Source organism: Neomonachus schauinslandi, chromosome 7 (assembly GCF_002201575.2).
Source record: "Neomonachus schauinslandi chromosome 7, ASM220157v2, whole genome shotgun sequence".
In the NCBI taxonomy this organism is placed as follows: domain Eukaryota; kingdom Metazoa; phylum Chordata; class Mammalia; order Carnivora; family Phocidae; genus Neomonachus; species Neomonachus schauinslandi.
Genome location: NC_058409.1, coordinates 80,595,682 through 80,615,499, shown reverse-complemented (window position 1 = coordinate 80,615,499; position 19,818 = coordinate 80,595,682). Strand labels below are relative to the sequence as shown.

Here is a 19,818-nt window from a genome sequence, read left to right as displayed (position 1 = left end):
TGGGGTGGTGGGTGACGGGCACTGGGGAGGATATGTGCTATGGTGAGCACTGTGAACTGTGTAAAGTCTTACACAGACCTGTACCCCTGAAACAAATAATATATTACATGTTAAAAAAAAAAAAAGTAGTTCTCTCCTATCTGCTGGCTAAATGGAGGCACTTCAAGGACCTACATATGGGTGGGGTCATGAGACAGAAAGATCCGGAATTCCCAAATTGAGATTGCTTGACTAGACACACCTGTGTTGGAGTGTAACAAGAGTATGTATGGGTGTTTTCAGCCATTGAGATTTTAGGATTTACTTGCAAACAACAGCTAGCATTATTGCCCTCATTAGCCTGTCAGCCACAGAGAGAATGAATAGGGAAGGGTAGATTCTGGAGTAAATAGGATCAGTTGGATTGCTCTTGCAGAGATAAAGTAATATCAGCTGATTCTAGAGTCAAGGAAGTAAAGAATAAAAAGAATTTTGAATAAATAAAATGTTAGATGTAAAGGACAAATTAAGAGACAAGATAACCTCAATATTTTAAGCTGAGATATTAGAATAGTAGTTACCTCACATAACCTCAATATTTTAAGCTGAGATATTAGAATAGTAGTTACCTCAAAGAGTGATAATTGGGAAGAAGAGCTGAAGTGGGGATAATGATCATGAAGTAGGTGCAGTGAATGTTGTTTGGCATATGAATAATGTGAGGAGTTGGAAAAACAGAATGGGAAACTAGGTGAGAGTTCAGGGTGCAGCTTTAAATTTATGAGTCATTAACATCTGCAAAGATACTGAGAGGAGTGGTAGATGAGAAGTATAATGGTAGCAAAGATGAGGATCGTACTGTTAAAAGAGAAATAGGAATCAGTAAAGAAGGCAGAAAAATAACCACTAGACAAATGAAAGAGCAATATAATAGCAGAGAAGAGAGTTTGCTAAATAACTTTTAAAAATTATAGACAAATGATTCAAGTACTCAGAAACAACAAGGAATGAGACAGAGCCATTTGTTTTGACTTTTTAAGGCTCCTTCTTGGGGACATAGCTTTATATGACTATGATAGATCTATATACCTATATATTGCTACTTTGTAATTTTGAAGGGATGGTCACTGGGCTGGCCTACTGTAAGACTAGGGCAAAGGAAGCTTGGAAAGACCTAAGACACATTTTGGATTTAGTGTATGTTTTAACATCTGTCAGATATTTGTTGAGCATGTTTTATATACTAAGCATTAAATAAAATGGATAGAATGGGAAATGGTCAGACTACCAGCCATAATACAGTCATAGGTGCCCTGATATGCTTTGGGGACACAAGGCTGAGGTTGATGAAGTTTTTAGAGAATGTGATATTAAAGCAAAGTGAATTTCAAACAGAGAGTACAGAATGAGCAAAGGCAAACAAGCACATGGATGGGAAAGAATTGAGGAATGGGGAGAGGTCATGTGTGGCTACTGGGTGATAAGGCAGGAAAGGAAGGGCCTTTAGGACTTGTTCTGGAGCACTGTAGTTCTACTGAGGATTTTAAAAAGAGGAGAGACACAGATCTGTGCTTTGAAAACACGGTTCTGGCAGCTTTGAGGAGGCAGGATTAGATAGATATGGGAGAAACAGGAAACATGGAAGCCCATTAAAAGATTATAACAACTGTCAGGCAGGAAATACTGAGGGTCAGAAAGTAGAACAGGCGGCACGGGAAAGAAGGAGGGAACAGATATGAGTATGTTATAGAACTGGAAATGGTAGAATTCTCTGACAGACTGGATGTAGAAATGAGTGGAAAGCTTAAGAAAATTCAACAATGCTGCCTAAATTTGAAGAAGCCATTACAGGTATAGGGCGTGGGGAATTAGTATTATATATTTAGATTATTATCCACTACATCTAATCTGGGGGGAAAAATTGCCTTCCGCCTCAAGGAACATCCAGAATCCAACTGCTTCTCATCATTTCCTCCTCTACTACTCTAGACCAAGCTGCTGTCCTCTTTTGCCTGGATTACTACAGTGCCTTCTAGTTTTCCTGCTTCTAACCTTGGCTTTTGATAGTCTATTCTCAGTGCAGCACCAAAATTATTCTGCTAAAATATAAGGACAAGCCTCTCCTCTTCTCAATATCTTTCACTAGCTTTCTATGTCTCTCAGAGCAAAACCAAAACTCTCATATGATCTACAAAGAATTGTCCAATCTGTCATCCTTTCTGCCCTGCCCCCTGCATTCATACATCCACACCTACACACCTATTATCTGCCATCTGACTCCCTTAGCTCCAGTTTCATTAGCTTCCTTGTGATTCCTATAATAGAACAGGAGAGACTCTCCTGCAAGTGCCTTTTGCACTTGCTTTGTCTGTTGGGAATGCTCTCTCTTGGAAACCTGCTGCATGGTTTTACTGTCTCACTTTTTTCAGGTCTTCACTCAAATGTCATTATTTGCAGAGAGGCCTTCCCTGGTTATTCCTTAAATGTAAGTATGCCCCTCTTCTTCCCCTTCTCTGCTTAATTTTGATCCTTAGCACTTTTCATTGTTTAACATTCTTGATTTGTACTTAATTACCTTGTTTACTGTGTCTTCCCCACTAGAATGTAAGCTTCATGAGGGTGGGATTAAAAACAAAGAGTGCTTGGGGGCACCTGGATGGCTCAGTAGGTTAAGCTTTGAACTCTTGATTTCAGCTCAGGTAATGAGCAAGTTAATGATCTCAGGGTCAAGGGGATCAAGCCCTATGTTGGGCTCTGTGCTGGGTGTGGAGCCTGCTTGAGATTCTCTCTCCTCCCTCTGCCATTCCCCTCACCCCCGCTGGTGAACTCTCTCTCTCTCTAAAAAAAAAAAAAAAAAAAAAAAAGAGTAAGTATAAAAACAAAGAGTGCTTGGCACATAGCCATTGTTCAGTATTTGCAGAATGAATAAAAGTTCCAGGGAAATGCAAATCAAAATGAAAAGGCTAACACTGGGGAAATTATTTTCTTAAGAATAAAGATCATTGAGAGATATTCCCAGATCTCCATCAGGCAAAAATGTTATTCATCAATATTTCTTCAAAATGCTTTAAATAATATTCAAGATATATTACCTAAATAATAAAGTAATAACAAAATTATTATTGTTTTTAAAGGTTGAAACTGGGATTACAGAAAGAGTTTTGCAGACATGTATAATAAAAGGTATGGTCTAGAAATGTGTCTTTTAAATGAGGTGAGGAGTGGAGTCTGAGGATCAGCCATGCCATCTCTGTGAATTCCATATCTACATTGGGAGGCTGGATGCATATGATTGGTGAGAGGTTGCAAGTCACTGAAGGACTCAAAGATCTCCTTATGTTTATACATCTTTGTGACAGTAAAAAGGAATTAATTCTTGCCTGTTCTCCATTCTAAACCATGACACTGAAAATCATAAGACAATATACATCATCATTCTTCTAACTTCTACAAACAATTCACTAATAATGTAACCATGAACTGTCAGCTTTGGATAAATGTGTTTTAGACAATAAAGGCAGTATAAATGGAGAACATTATAAATGTTAACACCTGAACTAAAGAAGTAAAGAAGGTGAAGATAATAAACACTTGGCCATGGAGATACCATGATCGCCTCCCAGGGTGAGGCTCATCCACTGCACTCAGGTTGTGTTGACCTCTGAAATTCTCCCAAATGTGGGAAACTCGACTGCATAATTTGTTAGTGGGAGACTGTGTTCATGCTTTTTTATTGGGGTGCTTGGCTGGCTCAGTCGGTAGAGCATGTGATGCTTCATCTCAGGTTCATGAGTTCAAGCCCTATGTTGGGTGTGGAGCCTACTTAAAAAAAAAAAAGGTGAAGATAATAAAGCCAGTCTTACGAATTGCATGATTGATTCATCTATTTGTCAATACTGAATTTGTCCTTTGTGCTAGGCACTGTTTGGGAGACAGGGATGCAAGATTAACAAAAAATAATGCTCACTGCAGATAAAGTTCGCACTATAATTGGGAACCCAAGCAGGAAAATGAATAACTATTTTATTGTATAAAATATTATGACAGAGTTATACAAAAGATGCTATGGGAGGCAATGAGAAGAAAATGTCCAATCACAAAGCCTTTAGTTTGCAAAAATCCAGGATGCGATTGTGAGGAGAAAAAGCAATATACATGGTTTGGTGCATATATATTTACAGTAATATTAAATATAAAAATAAATATATATGGGCGCCTGGGTGGCTCAGTTGGTTGAGCGACTGCCTTCGGCTCAGGTCATGATCCTGGAGTCCCTGGATTGAGTCCCGCATCGGGCTCCCTGCTCGGCGGGGAGCCTGCTTCTCCCTCTGACCCGCCCCCCTCTCATGTGCTCTCTCTCTCTCATTCTCTCTCTCAAATGAATAAATAAAATCTTTGAAAAAAAAAAAAAGCCTTAGCTGTAACATGGCATTGACAACAACTTTAAAAAATAAATAAATAAATAAATAAAATAAATAAAAATAAATATATGGAAGTACAAGTTTAAACTATTTTTAATTAATCAAATTGATAGTTGAATTTATGGATGATGCAGCATCCTCATAGATGATTATGTGTATGGCAGTTGAAAATTTGAATCTGAAGCTTAGGATAGAGGTTGGGGCTAGAAAGCAGCATTTTGATGTTGTTGATTTACGGGTGATAAAGCTATGGAAGTAAATAAGATTACTCAGAGAGTAGAGCAACATGGTTCAATTATCTATCTATCTATCTATCTATCTATCTATCTATCTATCTATCTATCTGATGGGTGGGGGAAGAGAAGCCTGTGACAGAAATGGTGGAAAAATATCAAGGGAGTTGGAGTCAATACAAGAGACCCATTTTAAATATCAAGGAGAAAAAATATGGAGAAAGAAATTCTCAATCCTGTCAAATGCTTTGTAACATCAAATGAAATGATTAAAATATTAGTAAAAGAAAATACTGCAGATAGCTTCTTTAACTGATGGGTAGACTCAAAGTTTTAAACTGGTTTTATTACTCTTTAGAATACTAGGTACCTTCATATCTACAAAAAGTAACTTCAGGAGCTAGAGAAAAAAAAATCATTAAATATAAAGTTTTCAATGTGGTCTTTCCATTGTATCAGCAAACACATTACCTGGTTTTTATTAGTCCAATAAAAGCTATGGCTTTTTCAAAAATTCAGGTTTGGATAAAATCCACATGATTTCTGGATTTTCAAAATCTACTCTATGAGAACATAAAGAGGATATCGCATGGATCCAATTTTATGGTATCTCTATATTTTTTCCAGGTCACTTGTTTCTTGCCCTCTTCTTTCCTAGTATTTCCTATAGAGTTTCTCTGTGGTTTTCAAAATTCCACTAGCATATTTTTGTCATACCTGACATTCATCTTGTTGTGGGCTTAGATATTTCTGGAAGATCAAATCACAGAGCCTAATAAAATACAGATAATGGCATTTTTGACTATGTGGTACATCCATTTCTTAATGAGTTTAGGGGCCACGCTATCTGGTAAATGGAAGAGTGGGCACTAAGGCAGTTTGGGTCGCTGGCGGGCGTCAATGCGATTACTGGCTGGCAGAAATGTGGATGAGTTGGTCTATGTCTAATCCTTTTGTGGCTTCCAGTGTGACACACTGTAATGAAAACATCACCGCAAATTACAAGAGTTGTCAAAATGGGCTACTAGAAGATTTTTTTTTCCTTTAGAGTTTGGTAACCAAAAATGTACAATGCCTTGTGTCATATCTATAGGCTGCTCATGCTCAGTGGATGTACACAGGAGCTGAGCAATTAAAGTGTGATAAGAAAGTTAAACCCTCTTTGAAGTCAATGGACTGGGGTCTAGAGGATAACTGTTTCATCAACTGGAATATAGAAATAGGTTGAAAGTCAAGTTTCACTCTTTGGGCTAAACTCATATTTGCTTTTGAATACTAGGTATTCAGTTTGAGTATTAAAGAGAGTTACACTGTTTCTATACTTACTGTTTAAGATTTGGGGTGTATGATGTAATCGTTAAAAACACACAGACAGGGGCACTTGGGTGGTGCAGTTGGTTAAGCTACTGACTTGGTTTAGGCTCAGGTCCTGATTGAGCCCCACATTGGGCTCCTGCTCAGTGTGGAGTTTGCTTAAGACTCTCCTTCTCCCTCTGCCTCTCCCTGCTGCTCTCTCTCTCTCTAAAATAAATAAGTCTTTAAAAAAAAAAAAAACCCAGACTTTCTTCTATAAAACTATTTAATCAAAAAATAAATAAATGAAACTGTTTAATCATTTAGGTCCTCCCAGGAAATTTATATATTAGTATATTAATTGTTTGCTTGGGCCATGCACTGTAGATTAAGGTTCTTGGGAAAATTAAAAGATCTTAACCAATTCACTACTGAAACCACATAACTAGAGTAATAATAGATACAGTGCAAAGTGCTTTTCAATGATTTTCTCACTTCTTCCAAGAGCGTTAGAGATCTGTACTATTACCTTCCCATTTTACAGATGAAGTATCAGAGACAGGCATACATAGGGAGCAAGAGCAACGTCATGATTCAAACCCAGGGAGTTTGACTCCAGAGTGCATGCCCCTGGCCACTCACCTAGTCTTTGCCTACCTTTGTGTAGTTTGTGTTGCCACATACTTTATCTCATTTGAGTTTCTCAGTACTAGGAGGCAGGCACGGAAGGACAACTATTCCTATTTTGAAGATGAGGTTCAAGACAATTACACGACTTATACACGGTCTCATAAAAAAAAAATCTGTGACAGAGTAGACTAAATTCCAGCTTTCTTAACTCTATTTTAGTCACTTGTTATCTGTTAATCAACTCACTTCTTTTAGAGAAACTAGAATTTCTCCTATAAAAAAAATAAAATATTCTAATAGAGTATATGTGTACTTTAAAATGTCATTAACATTTCTCTCAAAGATAACAAAATATGAAAGTAAACTAACTTTTCTTTGACGTATTAATTCAACAGGTAGTTGTAAGGCAGTTTTGAAGGGCCAGAAATAAAACTTGGAAGTATTTGGTTCACAGGTAGCAGCTGAAGTCCTCAGAGAAGAATGGGCCCCCCAGGGTGAAGTATTATGAAAGTATCATGTTATGGTCAGCAAGGAATGGAACCCCCAAAAAGATTTTGATGTATATAATTAAGTTTAAAGTAGTTCAAGACTATTACTCTATTATAAATGGCTCCTCCCCCCAAACCTAAAAGACCAAATCAGTTAAGCACACACTTAATGCATGTTTAATATGTCCAGAACAGTAGGCAGAGGAGGTCAACGATGACTGAGGCTGAGCCCCAGCTTTCAGGGAAGGCTTTGTAAATAAGGAATAGGCAACATGGCAAGTTTTGATATGAGACAGAATGTGAGAAGTGCCACAAGAAAAGTAAAAAAATACAATGGGGTTCAAGGAAAGGTGAGAGCACATCTGGTTGGGGGCAATCCAGAAAGCTTTGTAGGAATACATGTTGTAGGATGGGTAGGGTTTCAACATGGGAAAGAAATGTGTGGGGTGAGGGGAGTGGGAGAATTTAAACAGGGTGATTCTCAATCTATAAATTGAGAAAAAGAATGGAAGGAGGTTTATATTTTACCCTAATTTCTTAAAATCACACCTATTTTTAATGGTTCTCTGTGAAGAGAAGCATGAAATGTACTATAATTAAATCTAAAACTTCTAATTGATAAGGCTTTTCTTCCAAGGAAGTTGAAGAATTGTGCGATCAGGATAACCTGAATGATTATCTTTCGTAGTAAGTAGGAACTAAAAAAAAAAAAAAAAAAATCGAGTGCCTAAGTAATTGGCCTTTCAAGAAAAAGTCACTGGTAAGTTAAAAATAGAGTTAGTACCATCTTTGGAGTTTCCTCTACTTCTCCACTTCTTAAGACAAATGACAGAGATTATAAAAGCTTAATTCTGGAATTGAGAAATGGATATTAGTGAAATGAGTAGAAAAAATGTTTTCTAATATAGTTGCAATCTACGATTTTTTATAACAGTTTCTTCTTAAAGATGGGGAAGTGTACAAACATCCTCTGCTTTTCACAAACATCCAAAAGCTATTTTCTACTGGATAAAAATCTCTCAGCTCATCATGCTAGAATGTCTGAGACTCATTAGAACACACCAAATACATTCCACTTATCAAATGAATGAAAGTACCAGAAGGTTGCTATGTTCAACACAACCTATATAACAAACATGTGCGGCAACTCCCCAAGGACCTATTGGAGTGGTGGTAACAGCGGTGAACTCAGTCCCTAGCTAACAGTTCGAGACTCTTCAGTCTCTCAGGGAACGAAGCATTTCCTAGGAATTCTTACCCAAAAGTGTTTAAATTATTAGCACTCAAATTATGTTTTAGCTAATATAAGCACCATCCCGGTACAGAATAAAAGAAACGGGAGGATGGGAAACCTGTGGTGAGTAAATTTGAATTTGAGAATGGCCAAATAGGTTTTACACAATACTGTCAGACTGATTTAGGTGAAGGTTGAAGCTGTTTTACCGGACTCAAACTTCAACTCCTGGAAAGGAAGAATGGAATTTTCTTCTGAGTGAAAATCATGTTCTAGTCACATGATTTAGGGCCCTTCTAATCTGGCTTTCTATTGGATTTCAAGATAGTGTACACTGAGAAAGAACTGATTAAACGATGATAATAGAACACTCAGAAAGTCCTATGTTTAAATGGCTCAAGTTCATTATTTTAAGAGTTTAAGAAAATTATTTAAAGAGAATTTGGAGGTATTTTGTTGTTATTTCCATATTCAGTCCCTAGTTTGCCTTTATTTAAAGACAGACTTTATTCTTTAGAGCAATTTTAGGTTTACAGCAAAACTAAGCACAAAGTACAGAACTCTCATACACCCTTGTCCCCCCTCCCCCAACACTACTTCCCCCACTATAGGCATACCATACCAGAGTGCTGCATTTGTTACAATCAGTGAAGTTACATGGACACATCACTATCAACCAAAGTTTATAGTTTACATTAGGGTTCACTTTGGTGTTGTACATTCTATGGGTTTAGACAAATGTATCCATCACTCTAGTATCATTCATAATAATTTAACTCTCCCCCAAATCCTCTGTGCTCTGCCTATTCATCCTTCCATCCATTCCTAACTCTTGGCAACTACAAATCTTCTTAGTGTCCCCGCAGGTTTTCCTTTTCCAGGACATCATATAGTTGGTATCCTACAGTATGTTGCCTTTTTAGTTTGGCTTCTTTCACTTACTAATGTGCATTTAAGTTTCCTCCATATCTTTTCATGACTTGATAGCTCATTTCTTTTCAGCACTAATATTTCATTGTCTGGATATACCACAGTTTATTCATTCACCTATTGAAGGACACCTTTGTTGCTTTCAAGTTTAGGCAATTATGAATAAAGCTGCTATAAACACTTGTGTGCATCCTAAGTTTTCAACTTCTGTGGGTAAATATCAAGGTGCATGATTGTTGGATCATATGGTAAGAATATGTTTAGTTTTGTAAAGAAGCTGCCAAATTATCTTCCAAAGTGGCTGTACCATTTTTCATTCCCACTAGTAATGAAAGAAGAGTTCCTGTCCTCCACATCCTGGTCAGCATTTGGTGTTTTCATTTCTGGATTTTGTCTGTTCTAGTACAGTAGTATAGTTCTAATAAGATTTTGTCTGTTCTAATTGTTTTAATTTGCATTTCTCTAAAGACATATGACGTGGAACATCTTTTCATATGCTTATTTGCCATTGGTGTATCTTCTTTGGTGAGGTATTTATTTAGGTCTTTAGCCGCCCCCCCCCCCCCCCGCCTTTTTTTTTAGAGAGGAAAAAGGTGGGGAAGGGGCAGAGGGAGAGAGAGAATCTTAAGCAGTCTCCACTCCCAGTGTGGAGCCTAACACGAGGCTAAATCTCACAACCCCGAGATCATGACCTGAGCCAAAATTAAGAGTAGGACTCTTAATCAACTGAGCCACCCAGATGTCCCTCTTTTGCCCATTTTTAAAAATCAGATTGTTTGTTTTCTTATTGTTGAATTTTAGAGTTCCTTGTATGTTTTGGATACAAGTACTTTATCAGATGTGCCTTTTGCAAATATTTTCTCCCAGGCTGTGGCTTTTGACATTATCTTTCACAGAGCATAAGTTTTTAATTTTAATGAAGTCCAGCTTATCAATAATTTCTTTCATGGATTATGCCTTTGCAGTTGTATCTAAAAAGTAATCATCATACCCAAGGTCATCTGGATTTTCTCCTATGTTGTCTTCTAGAAGTTTTATAGTTTTGCATTTTACATTTAGTATGTGAACCATTTTCAGTTAATTTTTACGAAGGGTAAAAGGTCTGTATCTAGATCCATTTTTTTTTTTTTTTTGCACATGGATACCCAGTTGTCCCAGCACCATGTTAAAAAGATTATATTTCTCCATTGTTTTGCTTTTGCTCCTTTGTCAAACATCAGTGTACTACATTTATGTGCGTCTATTGCTGGGCTCTCTATTATATTCCATTAATCTAGTTGTCTATTAGTTTGCCATTACGGGGTGATTTTTTTTTTAAAGTATGAAGATTATAATTAGTTGTTATCCTAGATTTATAAAGACAAAAGAAAGCTCTTCTTACAAGTTCTTCTTGTAGGTCAAAATATTTTAGTTATACTGATTAATTTTTTCAACTCTGTGAGACACAGTAGGAGAACCAAACTTAGTTTTCTTTCCAAAGAGTTGTAAAATGGGATACTTAAATTTCTGGAGGAAAAATTTGGAATTATGAGTCTTTTTAATTTTTAATTTAATTTAATTTATTTATTTGGGAGAGAGAGTGAGCATGAGGGGGCGCGGGGGGGGGGGGGGGATGGGGAGGAAGAGGCAGAGGGAGAGGAAGAAGCAGACTCCCTGCTGAGCAGGGAGCATGACCTGGGGCTCAATCCCAGGACCCCGAGATCATGACCTGAGCCAAAGGCAGACGCTTAACAGACTAAGCCACCCAGGTGCCCCTGGAATTTTGAGTCTTGGACGGAGGCTTCCTTGTCTTTTCTTTCCTCTCCTGATACTCAGACTCTGCACGGATACGTTAACTTTCTCCCATTCCACCTACTCCTGCCTGGGGCACAGAAGGTTTCCATGCCAGGGGCTGGGACTTGCAAGGTGAATTTGAATGTTAAAGAATCTGTTCAGCTGGAAAGAAGGGGTGTGGTGGGAAGTTTCTTTACTCCTGAGGCTTGCCGGAGGGCAGAATCAAGTGCTCAAATACCTCTTCCTTCACTACCTTTTCCTCTCTTTTCCATTTAACTAAGGATTCCTTTGCAAATACACTCACTGTAAATGTAGTGGCTCTATAATTTAAGTGTTCTTGAAACATCTTTTTCAAAACACAGATTCCCGGGCCTCACCATCCAGGAGTTAGCATTCCACGGGTGTGGTTGGGTCACAGGAATCTACCTTTTTTTTTAAGATTTATTTATTTATTTATTTGACAGAGAGAGAGAGCAAGAGAGGGAACACAAGCAGGGGGACTGGGAGAGGAAGAAGCAGGCTCCCCACTGAGCAGGGTTCTATCCTAGGACCCTGAGATCACAACCTGTGCCGAAGGCAAACACATAACGACTGAGCCACCCAGGCACCCCAGGAATCTACCTTTTGAGCAGGCTCCTGCCAGGTGTTCTAATGTAGATGGCTCCAGAGTGCACTTTGAGGCATTTTGTCATAGAGGTCATTAAATACTAATAAATTGAGTGCTAGAGTGTTAAAAAAAGTACGTAAAAATAAGCAGAAAATATGAGCTAAATACCATTTAAAATTCAAGATTTCACCAATTATAAATGTAAATAATCAAATAAAATAGCTGCAATGCTCCTGAGAGGTTACTGCTTCTAAGATTCTCTATCAGAAACAATAAGGATACAAAGATGTATATGCCTGTTTATGTAACTAATGAATCCAGATTATAACCAGGCTCATGACAAGGTGCTGCAAATGGTGTTAGCATTTATTGACATACTTTGACCATGAGTCTTCTTATTTGATATTGCTTATTCCCCCAAATTTATGTTTTCTATGCAAACACATAATTAATGGGTCTAAAATAGAAATTAAATTTTTAGTTAATTTGTTTCCAAGTGCTGGTACTTTCTAGGACAAAATTTATGTTGAAGCAAAAATTGATAGAACATGAGGGTGGAGCTCATTTCACTAGTTCATGAGTTCATTTTGTGATTGTGAAATATTTTCTGATTTCATTTTTTTCTATTTGTTTTTATTAAAATTCCACACTGCCCATGTCCTAGGTATCTCAAATGTACCTCTTTCCTTGTGATCTATGTGGGTTTAGCTAACATGTATTTCCAACCTAATGTAGGATCTCATTTTTCACTGAGATGGTACTCGTAAGTTTTTTTTTATTCAACAACATACTGCCTTTTCTTTGAAAAATTATTTTGAAAGACGTTAAGAAAAATGTGGTAGAGCCAAACTTTTTATGTGTCAAATTGAATACACTGAATACTCTCCTTTTAAAAAGTTAAGCTCTTTAGTATTTTTCAAGGAATATATATATATGCATATATATATATAATCTCTCCACCAATGATTAAATATATAATTTAACCTATTTTGGTAACAGTTACTTTTATTATTAGCTTTTTAAGAACAATATGAACAGAGCTTTTTTATGATTTGTCTCTGGAAAGCGACTGTCAGCTGTCAATTCTATCACAACTCAGATCTCTTTATGGGTAAAATCCAACATTAGTAACTCCTCCTTCATCTCATGGACTAAGATGTTCTGAATGTAATAACTTGATTTATTCATTTAACAACTGTTTATTGAGAGCTCATCTCAGGCAGGGCATTCTTGTAGGTACTTCACGCAAATGAAGCCATTTCCATCATTCAGTTCGAATAACTTTTTCTATTAAAAACATTTACAAGGGGCGCCTGGGTGGCTCAGTTGGTTAAGCGTCTGCCTTCAGCTCAGGTCATGATCCCGGGGTCCTGGGATCCTGGGATCCTGAGAACGAGTCCCGCATCGGGCTCCTTGTTCCGTGGGGAGTCTGCTTCTCCCTCTCCCTCTGCCTCTGCCTCTCTCTGTCTCTCTGTCTCTCATGAGTAAATAAACAAAATCTTAAAAAAAAAATAATAAAAACATTTACAAGAGTGAATCTTTCACACAATTAAAAAATTACACAATGTGCTGTTGTAAATAAAGTCTTCTCATCTTACCCTGTTTGTATCCAATTCTGCAGGATTAATCATTTTCTCAGGTATTCAAAGGTATACTTATAGATAATTTTCCATGCACATCCAAAAATATACATACAGACACATTTGTATACACTGTTTGTAACACGATGGAACAACACTGAAAGTATTGTTTGACAGTTTGCCTTTAAATTTCAGTAAACATAAAATGAATATTTGTATATACCAATCATCTTGCTCTTACTAGTAGAGAATACTACTAGTATTCTTATTTGATAAGAATCAAATAAAAATAAGAATAAAATTTGATAAGAATCAATAATCCACTATAATGACAGTATAGTGGATGTAGTTACACATATAATCTGACACTCTTTTGCTAATATTTATGTAGGATAAATCCTAAGGAATCTTAGAATTGTTAGCCCTGAAACAGATACATATAAAAGTTTTAATATGTAATATCAAATAATATTTATGTTACATTTTCTATTGCTATCTGACAAATAACCACAAATTTACCACAATACACATTTATTTTCTCACAGTTTCCGAGGACCAAGAGTCCAGCATGGTTTAGCTAGGTCCTTTGCTCAGGGTCTCACAAGGCTGTTATCAAGGTGTCAGATGGGTCTGGGGTCTCATCTGAGGCTTGGGGCCTCTTTCAAATTCACGCAGTTGTTGGCAGAATTCATTTTCTTGCACCTATTGAACTCACACTGGCTTGCTTCTTTAAGACCAGAGGAGAGATTCTCTATTACTGACTCTCACCTCTAGACTTTCTATTAAAGGGCTCCTGTGATTAGAAGAGACCTACCCAGGATATCCCTCTTAATTAACTTAAAGCTGGCTGATTAATTATACCTGCAAGTCCCTTCACTTTTGCTATCTAATGCAATATAATCACAAGAATGACATCCCATAATTTTTGCCATATTTTATCGGTTAGAGCAAGTTATAGGTCTCACCCACACTAAATGTGAGGGGACTATACAAGGGCATGGGCCATTGAAAGTCATTTTAGAAGTCCGTGTACCACAGTATTCTAAGAGTGTTATAATAATCTCTATTCTCCATAAAGCAGAAACAGACGCATAAATACAGAGAACAAATTGATGGTTGCCAGAGGGGAGAGGCATGGGGGCATGGGCAAAATGGGTGAAGGAGAGTGGGAGATACAGGCTTCCAGTTATGGAATAAATGAGTCATGGGGATAAAAGGTACAGCATAGGAAATATAGTCAATGGTATTATGATAGGGTTTTGGTTTTATGGTGACAGATGGTAGGTATGCTTGTGGTGAACAGAGCATAATGTATAGACTTATTGAATCACTATGCTGTACACTTGAAACTGATGTAACATTGTGTGTCAAGTATAATAAAAAAAAAAAAAATCTATATTCTCACCAAACTTCTTGAGGAGGGCTTTAGAAGTCAAGATTTAGTCAGGCAAACAGAGACCACTCTACGAATTTCATAAATCAGAAATTTAGTACTTGGAATTAGAAGCTTTTATAACCATGGAAGGGCTAGGGAAACATCTAGATAGCTGCCAACAATTATTTCTGGCTGTAGCAACAGTGTGGGTGGTTCTTTACAACTTGCCAGCAAGTTGTATAGCATTCTATAGCAAAGCCTGCAGTCTCAAGGAGTGGCCCTTAAATTGAAAGAGAAATATGGTGTGTGTGTGTGTGTGTTGCCGAGGGAGGGGATGATGGTAGTAGTGGTGGTGCTGAGACTGGAAAAAAAAAACAGAAAGAAAAACAGGAAATGTGAGACCATATCTTGAAATGAACTATGGTCATTTCATCAAAGAAACCTACCACTTTTGGGGGATAAAATCCTATTGCTAAAGAATCCATGAGCCTGGACTAAAGGGCTGTGACTGCTTAAGATTTAAAACAGGTCTTGGGAGTCTATCCTTCTTATGTGCAGGTGACAGAGAAATCTGTGCAGTCCACATGGGGTTTATTCTAATGATCACTTCAATTGCAACCAGAGAGGACACTGAAAAGGGAAAAAAAAATCTCAGGATGGAACCAGGGAGATCTTCCTGAGGTGTGAAATTAGGGCTTAACAAAGGAATAGCCCCATACTCTTGACTGAAAAACCTCATAATATTTGCCCAGTAGGATTTCAGAATTGTTACAGGCCAGCGGGTTCTGGGTGTCTAATAACCATCCTATGTTCACTGTGGTTACTATTCCATCACTGTGCATTGAGTGGCTATAGGACAGATGGATTCACATTCGAAAGTGATTTAGAGGTGACTACACAGCCCTCACAGATAATGGACTTTGATGAGGATGCCAAGAGAGTGGGCCTTCTGGCTTTCTCCCTGGAGGAGGACTTGAGTGGGATCCATGTGTGGAAAGAAGGGAGCAAAGGAATGTTTGGTGCTTGCAAAGGCAGACTGACACAGATAGTGATGCTCTCCCAATGCTCCATCTGCTACCCCACATTTCCCAGCCTGAGTCCCTCATTGTATGGAACAGAGGTCCTTGCAGAGTGCCAACTCAGGGCAGGGCAGGTAGCCTGGAAGGTAAGGCATAGAACTGAGAGAAAAGCTAAAAAGTAGAAAAGCTGAACATGTTATGACACATTTTGCTTATATTAAAATTTATCTAGAAATAATACAGAATCCATCATCCATCTGATAGAAATAATAGTAGCTAACATTTTTTTTAAAGATTTTATTTATTTATTTGACAGAGAGAGAGACAGCGAGAGGGAACACAAGCAGGGGGAGTGGGAGAGAGAGAAGCAGGCTTCCCGTGGAGCAGGGAGCCCGATGCGGGGCTCGATCCCAGGACCCTGGGATCATGACCTGAGTGGAAGGCAGACGCTTAACGACTGAGCCACCCAGGCGCCCCTATAGTAGCTAACATTTATCGAGCATTTATGTATGCCAGCTTCCGTATCAACTCATTTAGTCATTACAATTATGGCCCTGTGAGTTGTTGGTCGTACTCTTATTCCATTTTCCAAATTAGGAAACTGACACAGAGTGAAGGTAAGCAGCTTCTCAGTGGCACACAGCTAGTCAGTGGCAAAGATGCGATAAGTGACTTCACACAGATTTCTAAACAGAGCAGAAGGCCAAGTCAGTGATGAGAAATGTAGAAAAGGTTAGAGTACCAGAAAGCTCTGTTGTTAAAATAATTATGTTTGCCAGAAAGGGCAAAGTTAAGGGCGGGAAGCACCAGAGACTGGTTATTTCCAATTCTACTCTGTGGATTTGTCTAACTAGGTGACAGTTATTTGAGGAGATAATTTTATGATAAAATTTTACTTAGACTGATTTTTTTTCCCTTTCTCTCTCTCTCTCTCTTTTTAAGATTTTATTTATTTATTTGAGAGAGAGAGAGAGAGCACAAGTAGGCAGAGCGGCAGGCAGAGGGAGAGGGAGAAGCAGGCTCCCCGCTGAGCAGGGAGCCCGACTCTGGGCTTGATCCCAGGACCCTGGGATCATGACCTGAGCCCAAGGCAGACATTTAACTGACTGAGCCAACCAGGTGCTCCTCCTTTCTCTCTTTTTGCATTTCAATTATGAACCTATGTGGAACATGTTTAGTTGAAACACACACCAGGTATTTTATAAGTGAGATCTCAAATTCTTTTTTTTTTTTTTAAAGATTTTATTTATTTATATGACAGAGAGAGACAGCAAGAACAGGAACACAAGCAGGGGGAGTGGGAGAGGGAGAAGCAGGCCTCCCGCTGAGCAGGGAGCCCGATGCGGGGCTCGATCCCAGGACCCCGGGATCATGACCCGAGCCGAAGGCAGACGCCCAACGACTGAGCTACCCAGGCACCCGAAATCTCAAATTCTAAATGCCAGTTTAACACTACAAAATATTAGGACAGGACTTCAAATTGTACTTAAAAAACACTGTATGTATAAGATACACTATTCTTTGAAACTGGCTCTTTCAAGTTTCCCTGAATGTAACATTTTTAAAGAAAAAAAAGGAACAAATTATAGCAGTTTACATTGAACTGGTGGTGTTTGGTGATTTTTTGCTTCAAGTTGAATGTAATATCTTATTTTTGAAACTGATTTGCTCTTGGTGCTACCAAACCATAAATGCCATCACAAATGATGAGGTATTATTGTTGTTACATTTTGTTAGAGGAATCACCAAATTTAAATGTGTCATGGATGATATTTCCCTTTTCAATAGACACTTACTTTGGTGTCAGAACCCTTATTTTATTTTTTATTGCAATAATAATCACCCATTAACTTATTGCTCTGAATTCTTTTATTTTTAAATTTCAAATTCTACTCTTCACATTACTAGAAATTTAAAAAAATAAGAAAAGTAAATAAACTACAGTAACACTGTGGTCAAGTCATACTTTTGCCTGTCTATATTGTTTCATTTAAAAATATACATAATTGGGCGCCTGGGTGGCTCAGTTGGTTGAGCGACTGCCTTCGGCTCAGGTCATGATCCTGGAGTCCCGGGATCGAGTCCCGCATCGGGCTCCCTGCTCGGCGGGGAGTCTGCTTCTCCCTCTGACCTTCCCCCCTCTCATGTGCTCTCTCTCTCTCTCACTCTCTCAAATAAATGAATAAATAAAATCTTTAAAAAAAAAATAAAAAAATTAAAAAAATAAAAATATACATAATTAAAAAATTATGCACCCTCTAACATATATATATACACATAATTTATGCTGCTGCTATAATAGTATTAATTTTCTTTTCACTTTCCCAATGAAAGATGATGCACACATTGAAAATAGAACCTAACCTAAAAGACATGGCTTAAGATAAACATCTGAATTTGAAGTAATCCTTCCTGAAAGCACCCTAAACTTCATAAGAGATGCCCTATAGCACCAGACACAGATTCTCTTGTGATGGATGAAAACATTTCTACCTTTTTAGTTATCAAAAGAAGTTGCTCACTCTAAGATTCATGTTCAGAACTCACAGTGCCAACCAAGAATAACACCTATGTTAGTTCAAACAAGTACCTCTTGTTTCAGAAATGACTTAATTGATGTGACCTAATAGGCATACCATGCCCAATGGAGCAATCTCATCTTAGTACGGTTTTTTTCTACATTTCTCATCACTGTTGCGCAAGGGTTGACTTGTATAATATTAATAATGTTTTCAAAGTCTATGCAACAACGTAATGAACTCAGAGAAGGCTGCACTGGCATAAAAAGTGCTGAGCAGGCACACTCCAATTAACACGGGCATCTTTTGCAATTCACATCAGTACTTCAAAAGCAAATTATATGCGTCATTATTTTGCATTTTATTCCCTGGGATAAATCTAACAATATTAATGAAATATCTAAGGAATGCCCTGAAATTTTAAAGGATAAGTAAAATGTTATCTCGTTTTGCATATAAATTTTGTTGCATACGCCCATGGAAATTGTGGCTTTAATGAGTGAAGGACTTGTTAAAAAAGAATTCCAGAGCTGCATTTTGAGCCTGAAATTACACTTAATGTTAGGTGACTGGTAACCCCCATAAAAAATAAGAGGTAAAAATTATCCATCTGACTGTTCAAGAAATACATTTTTAAGTTTCCTGTAGCTTTTAAACAATCATATATAAAATGAATATTAAAGAGAAAAGATCTTGATTAGTTTTTTACTTTTTTAACTGTAAAGTTCATTATGAAGTAATAGTGCTCTTTTATTTATTTTTTTTAAATTTTTCAGATATTCTTTTCTTTTCTTTTTATTTATTTATTTATTTATTTATTTATTTAAAGATTTTATTTATTTATTTGAGACAGAGAGAATGAGAGAGAGAGAGCACATGGGGGGGGGAGGGTCAGAGGGAGAAGCAGGCTCCATGCTGAGCAGCGAGCCCGATGCTGGACTCTATCCAGGGACTCCGGGATCATGACCTGAGCCGAAAGCAGTCGCTCAACGAACTGAGCCACCCAGGCGCCCATTCTTTTCTTTTTTCTTAAAGATTTTATTTATTTATTTGACAGAGAGAGAGACAGCTAGAGAGGGAACACAAGCAGGGGGAGTGGGAGAGGGAGAAGCAGGCTTCTCGCTGAGCAGGGAGCCCGATGCGGGGCTTGATCCCAGGACCCTGGGATCATGACCTGAGCCGAAGGCAGACGCTTAACGACTGAGGCACCCAGGCGCGCCAATAGTGCTCTTTTAAAATATCTTATTACTGGATAGATAATAATTTTTAATTTTTCTTAATATTTTAAATAATTCAACAGGAGATAATATAGGTAAGCTTGATGAACAAAAGATCACGATGTATTTCATTTATCTAATCAAGACAAATGAATAAAATATGAGTTCACCCAAGTAAACATCCCAGGTAGACTGTAAACTTTAGCTGTAAATAGATTTTTTAAAAAATGAATTAAAGAAAAAGCTAAAGGGAATGGAATATTACAGTAGAGATAGTCTGGGACCATTAACTGCTTGAGTGATCAGCACTAAAAATAATAAAGCAGACAAAAAGATTTATTCATTGTGTCTAGAATATTAAAAAAAATTTGGTGACACAGAAAAGTAATACTTAAGCTTGTGAGCAGGTGTCTGATTATTAATTTTATAAGCATATTTTTAAAAATGTATATTTTGACCATGAAAACATACATATTTAAAATGATGCCATAATCTTTTCAATGTCTGCCTTCACTTCATG

At 37.6% G+C, this 19,818-nt stretch overlaps 1 pseudogene; it reads left to right on the top strand.

Annotated features, from left to right (window-relative positions):
* Window positions 1-3,562: 3,562 nt before the first annotated feature.
* On the top strand, window positions 3,563-3,714 carry LOC123325450 (annotated as a pseudogene).
* Window positions 3,715-19,818: the final 16,104 nt, after the last annotated feature.